The sequence below is a fragment of the Octopus bimaculoides genome, chromosome 12, assembly GCF_046866305.1.
Source record: "Octopus bimaculoides isolate indiv1 chromosome 12, ASM4686630v1, whole genome shotgun sequence".
NCBI classification, from domain to species: Eukaryota; Metazoa; Mollusca; class Cephalopoda; order Octopoda; family Octopodidae; genus Octopus; species Octopus bimaculoides.
In genome coordinates this window covers 58,467,186-58,476,805 of record NC_142939.1, presented here as the reverse complement: position 1 = coordinate 58,476,805, position 9,620 = coordinate 58,467,186, and positions in this window count along the sequence as shown.

Sequence of the window (9,620 nt, the reverse complement as noted above, 5' to 3'; positions counted from 1 at the left end):
CACACATATAACTCCATATACACATATACATACACAGACATACATATACACACATACATACATATACACACATACATACATATACCCACGTATACACACACACATTTATACAAACACACACATGCATACACACACACGCACACACACACACATACATACACATTAGCAGCAACTATGTCTTAAGGAGCACTGTCGCTGTAACGTCTAAGTGGTGGCTACAACATATCTGTTTGTGAGAGAGAGAGAGAGAGAGAGAGAGAGAGAGAGAGAGAAAGAGAGAGAGAGAGAGAGATGGCTGACACTAAACCAGGTCCTTTCTAGGAAAAAAAAATGGTTTGAATAGAGCCAGCATCAGTTTACATGGCTACAAATTAAGGAAGAAATAAGAACCACCAGGTAGCCAACCAGCAAACGAGTGAATCAGGGAAGCAACTAGTACACTGATTGAAAACTGATAACACAATTAGATATGTGATAATCAGAAGATCAAATAAAGCCAGAGATATTTATATCATATTGGATAAGAGGAGCTACTGAGAAAGTCTGTATGTGGTGACTCAACCTGCTAAAAATAGCAGCCAAATCCCTCTCAGATCATTTAAAAAAAAAAAACTAAGAAGAATGTGTTGGATAATGTAATTTGAGATAAACTGTTTTGTCATTAATCATAAGTCTGCTTGAGACTAGGATTAGCCTGGGGCTAAACAACAACAACAGCAGCAGCAGCAGCAACATTTAGAAAGAGAAAGAGTCAATATGGGAACATCAATGTGGTCACTCAAGCTACTACAATAGCAGTTAAATATCACACAAATCTCATCATTATTGTATGAAGAGGGGATGGGGGAGAGGGGATGGGGTGAGGAGGGAGGAGGGGGGAAGAGGGGAGGGGAAAGAGGGGAGGGGAAAGAGGGGAGGGGAAGAGGGGAGGGGAAGAGGGGAGGGGAAGAGGGGAGGGGAAGAGGGGAGGGGAAGAGGGGAGGGGAAGAGGGGAGGGGAAGAGGGGAGGGGAAGAGGGGAGGGGAAGAGGGGAGGGGAAGAGGGGAGGGGAAGAGGGGAGGGGAAGAGGGGAGGGGAAGAGGGGAGGGGAAGAGGGGAGGGGAAGAGGGGAGGGGAAGAGGGGAGGGGAAGAGGGGAGGGGAAGAGGGGAGGGGAAGAGGGGAGGGGAAGAGGGGAGGGGAAGAGGGGAGGGGAAGAGGGGAGGGGAAGAGGGGAGGGGAAGAGGGGGATAGGGAGGAACCATATGAATGGATTTGGTGGACAGAAACTGAAAGAAGGCCATTATATATGTGCATGTACATGAAGTGTGTGTGTGTGTGTGTGTGTGTACAGGTGTCTTCATCATTGTGCTGTTTGTTCCCTACCACAACTGGTGTTGGTTTGTTTACATCAGGGGTTTTCAAACTGTGGTCCGCAGACCACAGGGGGTCTGCAAGGACAAGACAGGGTGTCCATGGACAGCAAATACTTTTTATGGGCAATTTGATTTTATATATGTTTTTTAATCGAAATCTTTTAATTGACAATAAACCTATTTGTTAAATACTGTTAAATAGGTAAATGTAAAAATATATGTTATTTTAAGCAAATATTTATGTATAAATTTCATAAGCATTTATAAGGGGGTCCCTAAAGTAAAGCCTGAAATATAAAGGGGTCCGCAAGTCAAAAAGTTTGAAAACCCCTGGTTTACATCACCATAACTTAACAGTTCAGCAAAAGAAACCAATGGAATAAGTATTAGGGGTGACTTGTTTGATTAAACTCTTCATGATGGTGCTCCAGCATGACAACAGTCCAATGACTGAAACAAAATATAAACCCCTAAAATGATGAAATGATCAATGCTGCATTAATCACTGGAGGGGGTTAATCAATTACATCAGTGGTTCTCAATCTGGGTCCACATGGCCCTTGAGGGTCCATGTAAGATTTTGGGAGGTCCACGCAACAAAATAGCAAATTGGGAATCTACAATAGTATCTTAAGGACCGCTGAATAAATTTTGCTTCAGATGTACCTATTGCAAGAAACAGCTAGGTTTCTTTCTCAAATGTTTTACATAGCTCAATCTACACAAGTTAAAGTCTGAAAAACAAAATAGATATTTTGAAAAAAGATGCAATAAAACTAGTTTTAAACATCAAATGGCTATGGGGGCCCACCAGAATAAAGGGGTCAACATGGTTGAAAACCCCTGGATTACATCATTCTCACTGCTGAACTCGTTTTATGTTATCAACTTCAATCATTTCAGGGGTCAAAGGGTCAAAGTTTCATTTCAGGGGTCAAAGTTTTATGTTATCAACTTCAATCATTTCAGGGGTCAAAAGGAGTCCATAAGTAAAACATGGTTGAAAATCCCTGGATTACATCATTCTCAGTGTTCAACTAGTTTTATGTAATCATTTCAGGGATGTCACAGAACAAACTGCTATCATCTGCAAAGGCAAGATCCCTCAGTCCACTATGTCTCCAGCTGGTCCCAAAAATCAGGTTATTAATGGACTGTTTTATAATGATGTTGAGCACTAACAAGAACAAAAGCAGTGACAGAATACACCCCTGATGCACTCCCATAACAATGTCAAACCACAGCAGTGTTTCCAGTTTTGCTTTTGACACAGCAGAGCTGGATCTGCTGGAAATATCAGCCAAATTTCACTCAAATCACATGTTATCTTATGAAGGGAAAGATACAAGCACTTTCTCACACATTATGCACACCACAGGAACTTCTGCCTACCAAATTCAATCACTGCCCAAGATGCCATGCAGTGGGACTGAACCTGTAAGCATGTGGTTGAGAAATGAGCTTCCTAGGCAGTTTTGCATCAAGGAAGCAGTAGTCTCAGACGGCTTGATATCAAAAGAGTTCTTAAACTAAGCTACATATGGTCCCATGTTGAAACGTCTTTGAAAAATAACAAAACCAAATGTGGGTAGGAAGTTTAGAAGTTCCATTTGTTTACATACATACATACACAAACAGACAAACATACATGCACATATACATTTATGTATACACACACACACACACATACATACATACATAACACCAAACAATACAGTTTAACACGTTAACATGTAACTATCCTAGCGAGTAGCCAAAAATTACATGCCTACATACTTACACACACACACACACACACACACACACACACTATGTGCTGCATTGTGTGTGTCTTGTTCACCAGTCTTTAATCCTCTTAATCATAATGTGGCTGAGGATTGGTAAGTTACTGATATGTTTTTTAATTTTTTAAAGAAACAAAAAGGTAGGTAGGTCAAAATAATGACAAAAACATTCAAATAAAGACCAACCTACAAACACAAACACACACACACACACGCACACACACGCACACACATAAGCAAGTAACCCACATAAATATAGATACGTACATACGCATGGGTATATTTGAACAAGGAACATGCTAGAAAACAAATATCAACCAGCAAAGAACAGTTTTATCTGCCAAAGGAAACCTGCCTTTCATAAAATACAAACAAGCATTAGCAAATTCAAGCACTAATCTTTACTTCTAAATATCAAACATTTATTTTTTGGAGGGAAAACAAAAATAGACAGGCCTTGATATTCTCTGTGACCAACATGTAAAAGTAAAATCTTGCCTTTCAAAGACAGTGAGCGAGGCACTACATGGTCACTTGATCTGCTAAAAATACTGGCTAAAATTTCCTTCGATTAACATGCTACCATTTTAGATCAGGAAAGGACATTAACCTTTTGGCATTCAGATTATTTTGTCAAATGTAAAGAGAAAGAGTAAGGAATGACCATTGGTCAGGAATGACCATTGGTCAGGAATGACCATGGGATTGCACCTAGAAAGTTAGCCTCCAAAGTACAAGTCCAGGTAAGGTTGTTTATGGAAGACAAGCAGTCACCCATGCATACCTCTCCACACAACCAATGTTATCCAAGGGAAAGGCAAAGGCCGATACAGCCTGGCACCTGTGACGTCGCAACTCATTTCTACAGCTGAGTGAACTGGAGCAACGTGAAATAAAGTGTCTTGCTCAAGAACACAACACACAGCCCAGTCCGGGAATCGAACTCACTACCCCATGATTGTGAGCCCAACGCTCTAACCACTGAGCCATGCACCAAGGTGCATTACATTTGACAGCTATGCACCAAGGTGCATGGCTGTTCAATGTAATTACATACTTATTAACATTCTAACACACACACACATACATACACATACACATATATATATATACACATACATTCAAATACGCATACATATATACATACACACATATATATACAGGGTGGCCCAAAAGTAGGTTTACAGTTATTCAACTATTTCTTTCACATTCATATATTAACAGTTTAGATCTTAATTATAAAAAAAAATACGAAACCATTATTCTATGCTAATTTAGTTAATTGTAAGCTAGAAATTTAAATGTAATAAAATGTTTTAGAAGAAATTAAAAGTGCCTTCATTATAACTGTAAACCTACTTTTGGGCCACTCTGTATATACATACACATACATATATATAAAAACACATACACATATACACATTCGTCGTCGTCATATATATATACATGTACTCATATACACACACACACAAACTGACAGATATAGATATGTCAAATTCACTCATAAGGCTTTGGTCAGCCCAGGGTGATAGTAGAAGACACTTGCCCAAGGTGCCACACAATGGGACTGAACCCAAAACCATGTTGTTGGAAAGCAGGATTCTAACCGCCTAGGCACGCCTGTGCCTGTGCTAAAAACTGCCAAGTTTGTTTTTCCCACAAAATATATTAATAATAAAAAAGGGGTGCGTCTTATGCAAGAATGCCTCTTATATGTCAGCAAATACAATAATTCATAACAGATGAAGAACATTATGGATTTGAATGGTGCTTATGTTTTGGAAGCAAAACACTTAGGAAACTAAATTCTGATGGGAAGAAAACCTGGTGTTTATGCTTGGAAGCAAAAGTGAAGAAAATAATTCCAATGAGAAGAAAACTTGATCAGGGCCAGCTCGAGTGGTGAGAAGCAAACAACAACATCTACTACAAAGAACAGACACAATTGAATTTTGGAGAGTAGAAAAACGAGGGTAAAAAAAAAAAAAAAAAAACTGTTTACAAAGTTTTCATGAGGGAAATATATTGCAATACGGGAAGATTCACTTGATACGTCTATACATGTTTATGTTTCAAAGAATATCAGAATATTCAGGAGTGTTTAACACACACACACACACACACACACATATATAATGGATGTATATAAAAAGCAAAAAGATATATGAACCAGATAATTTAGATATGAATAAAAAATAACAGATGAATGACAGTATGGTTTGCATTAATCCTAGGTTATTATATATATATATATATATATATATATACATACATGCATATTTCAATACACAGGAGGAAACTATCAGATTAAAAGATAAAGCAATGAAACAAAAGCATTCTTTGTGTGTGTGTGTGTGTGCGTGTGCGTGTGTGTGTGTGTGTGTGTGTGTGTGTGTAGTGAAGGCACATGGCTCAATGGTTAGAGTATCAGCCTCACAATCATGAAGTAGTGGGTTCAATTCCCAGACCAGGCTGTGTGTTGTGTTCCAGAGCAAGAAACTTTATTTCACATTGCTCCAGTTCACTGAGCTGTAGAACGCGTTGTCACTGGTGCCAAGCTGTATTGGCCTTTACCTTGGATAACATCGGTGGCGTGGGGGTGGGGGTGCTGGTATGCATGTGGTTAGGGAGCAAGCTTCCTACGATGCAGCCACCAGAAAAGTACTGCTAAATTACAATGGACCCTTGGTCTGTATAGTTACAAAGAGGAGTGGAATCATTTAAGAGGTTTAATGTCCAAGGAAACATCTGAAGAAATGTTAATAAATGAATAATGCTCCATGCATCTGAAACAATGGATGAGTGGCGATATGCCTCCTTGTAGAAATAGGTGTTGGGGGATTTGGTGGAACTAGGATTTATTCAGTGCTCAGAAGTCTTGGAGAAGCTATGAAGATGAGAAATGGTCTTGCCAGAAAATTGTCAGAAGCTGGTGAGAAAGCAAGCCATTACATCTGGCACGAGAGAGGGCAAGCAGTACAGCAAGAACAAGCACTAAGCATGGTAGAAACATCTGGCCAAGGAGTTGCAACATTTGACTCAACAAAGCTCATGTTGTGTGGGTGTTTTGTCATCTATGTTGGCGGATGGCCCCAGGCAGATCTGGTGTCGTGAAGGAAGGGGCTGAAACACCTGATAAGGCATCGACTCCTGTGTTCGAAGATGGAGTACAGCAGGACCCTCATCACACAGGAGGTTACCCTAAAAAATGTATGATGTTTTGAGGGAGAAGGGGAAGCGAATGAGAGAGAGTGAATGAGATAGAGAGAGCGAATGAAAGAGAGAGAGTGAATGAGAGAGTGACTGAGAGAGAGTGTGTGAATGAGAAATGGAGAGAGCAAATGAGAGAGAGAGAGTGTGAATGAGAGAGGGAGAAGTACAAAGATAGCAGACTGCTGATGTTTATATTTGCATTTATAAGAAAAAAAAAGGAAGCTAAACAGCTGGAGATGAAGAGCAGATGCAGACGACATAGCAGAAGACAATGTCTTAAAAGAACAGTTTACCTCAAAACATGTCTGCTACCAAAATGCCAGCTGGAGTTCATTGTTGTGTATTTCTTCACTTCTATCAAGAATTTCTCAGCTGAGGCTTCAGAATCTTGCTATTGTTAATGTTATCATTGTTTTTAAACCTCAAGTCAGACCTGATCAAGTAGACCAATGATTAAAGACAACCCAGCCATGATCATCTCGATTTTCTCTCCAGTCTTGTAAATCTAAAACTATACCATTGTGCAATGTGGTTCAGCAAATGGGAACGATAGAATAAGCACCAGGCTTTAATATAAGTAAATTAGTACAAGTGTCGACTTGTTTAACTAAACCCTTCATGACAGTGCCCCAGAATGGCTGCAGTCCAATGACTGAAACAAGCAGTGTGTGTGTGTGTGTGTGTGTGTGTGTGTGTGGTTGAGTCATATACCCAAAATATTAGTTTAATGTTACAATTCTCTGATTTAATAAAATGAAAAACTCTTCAGCTTAGGCTTGCAGACCCCATCCCCACAGCACAGATAAGGAAGTGCAGGTGCACCTGGCAATTCGCCACAGGTGCCTAAGTGTGTTCACCCACCACCACATTACAAACAGAGGCCAACACGAAAATAAAATAATAGAGACAAGTGAGCGGCTGTGTGGTAAATAGCTTGCTTACGAACCACATGGTTCCGGGTTCAGTCCCACTGCGTGGCACCTTAGGCAAGTGTCTTCTACTATAGCCTCGGGCCGACCAAAACTATGTAAGTGGATTTGGTAGACGGAAACTGAAAGAAGCTTGTCGTATATATATAAATATGTGTGTGTGTGTGTGTGTGTGTGTGTCTGTGTTTGTCCACGCAGCATCGCTTGACAACCGATGCTGGTGTGTTTACGTCCCCGTAACCTAGCGGTTCGGCAAAAGGGAGCGATAGAATAAGTACCAGGCTTACAAAGAATAAGTCTTGGGGTCGATTTGCTCGACTAAAGGCGGTACTCCAGCATGGCCGCAGTCAAATGACTGAAACAAGTAAAAGAGTAAAAGAGTTAAGTCTGTGACAAATACGATAGGAAAGAGTACAAAAGCAGACAAAACTTTGAGTGTGTGTACGAGTGAGTGGGGGGGAGGGGAAAGAGGGGGAGAGGGGGGGGGGGCAGAGAGTGTGGCTAAAATCTTACAGGAAGAATGGCAAGTAATAACTGCTCGAAGTCTGCACCGTGTGATAATGTTTGGACTTAGACAAAAGAAACAGAGGTCTTCTAGGAGTGGAGGGCAAAAAAAAAAAAAAAAAAAAATTGGCCACTATCAATAAACAATATAGACCAGAAAAGGCGCAGCAACGATCTCAAACAACCACTTAACATAGAAAAATCAACAGCTTCTTAATTTGAGATAGAGGGGGAGAGAGAGAGGACGGGAGACACAGAGAATATATATATATATACATAAATACATATATATATTCTCATAGAAAGCAATTTGTTTCATTAAACGAGAATGGCTCGTAAAATAAAAGGGCGGAGTCTTAGTTGTTGTTATTCTTGGGGAAAGGGATATTATTTAAACATATATATATTTCCCATTCAACTGCTTATTAAATAAATTGCTTGTTAAATAGCTGATAAGAATAATGAGCTTCTCGCACTTTTATTAATAGTTTTAATAATGCCGTCAGACAATAATAAAAATAGTAATCCCTTCTTCTATAAATAATCAACCCCCAGTGCTCGACTAATACCTATTTTTATCGATCGTGAAAGGCAAAGTCGACTTCGGCGGAATTTGAACTCAGAACGTTAAGAGCTAGAAGAAATGCCGCTAAGCATTTTGTCCAGCGCAGTAACGATTCTGCTTGTTCAGGGCACATGACAAATTTTGGTAAATTTTCAGATTAACACCCGCACGATTTTCACTAGGGTGTTAGGGTTAGGGAATTTCGTCCCTAACCCTAAAACCCCAACCCTAACACCCTAGTGAAAATCGTGCGGGTGTTAATCTGAAAATTTACCCAAATTTTGAGGGGAAGACAGCAACAATACATACATACATACATACATACATACATACATACATACATACATATATATATATATAGAGAGAGAGAGAGAGAGGTATTTAGACAGACAAATAAGAAAAACAGACACATAGACCAGATAAACAGACAGACATTTAGATTATACAGATGGCATAGACAGACAAACAATAGATAGATAGATAGATAGATAGATAGATAGATAGATAGATAGATAGATAGATAACAGAGAGATAGAGGCAACTTTAGCAACATTTAAACTGAAATGATGATAGTTTACGCGGTACGAATGAGAAAGTGAAACCCCTTCATATTACAACCACGCCACCACCAACACCACCATATAATTATTACATTTTAACAAGTAGTCTGTTGTTAGCGTACGTTTGTGCATTGATTCTTTTAAATATAATATATAATTGGCTGGTTGGGGGGAACTAAAAACATTATTTAATACCACTGGAACTCAATCATTATTTTAGTTCTATTTTCCAGAAATTCTTCAACCAAATTAAAATTAATATTTTGAAAAAGAACGAGAAAAAAAAATGAAAGAGGGAAAGAGAGAAATAGAACGGAAATTAGAAGAGTATCGATTTTTCTTTTAATGAGGTAGGCCCCAGCCTCTCAGATGTAGGAAGGAGATACGAGGAATGGAAGGGGTTTGGATGTTCGTGCATTTTGAAAAGGTAATTCAGCAGAATAAATGTATAGAATTTTTTTATTTTTTATAAGGGAAGTGGGGATTGTTTTTATTTTTGCTTTTTATTTTCTGTTTTACTTAAGAATATACACGTATATTTATAGTTTAGTTTAGAATTAAATTATTTACGAGATCATAAATAAATAACAATAAAAATTGGTAAATAGAGACAGAGATACAGAGACAGAAAGAGAGAGAAAGAAAAAGACAAATAGAGACATATAGATAGATACATAGACAGAAAGACACAGACAGACAGACAGACAGACA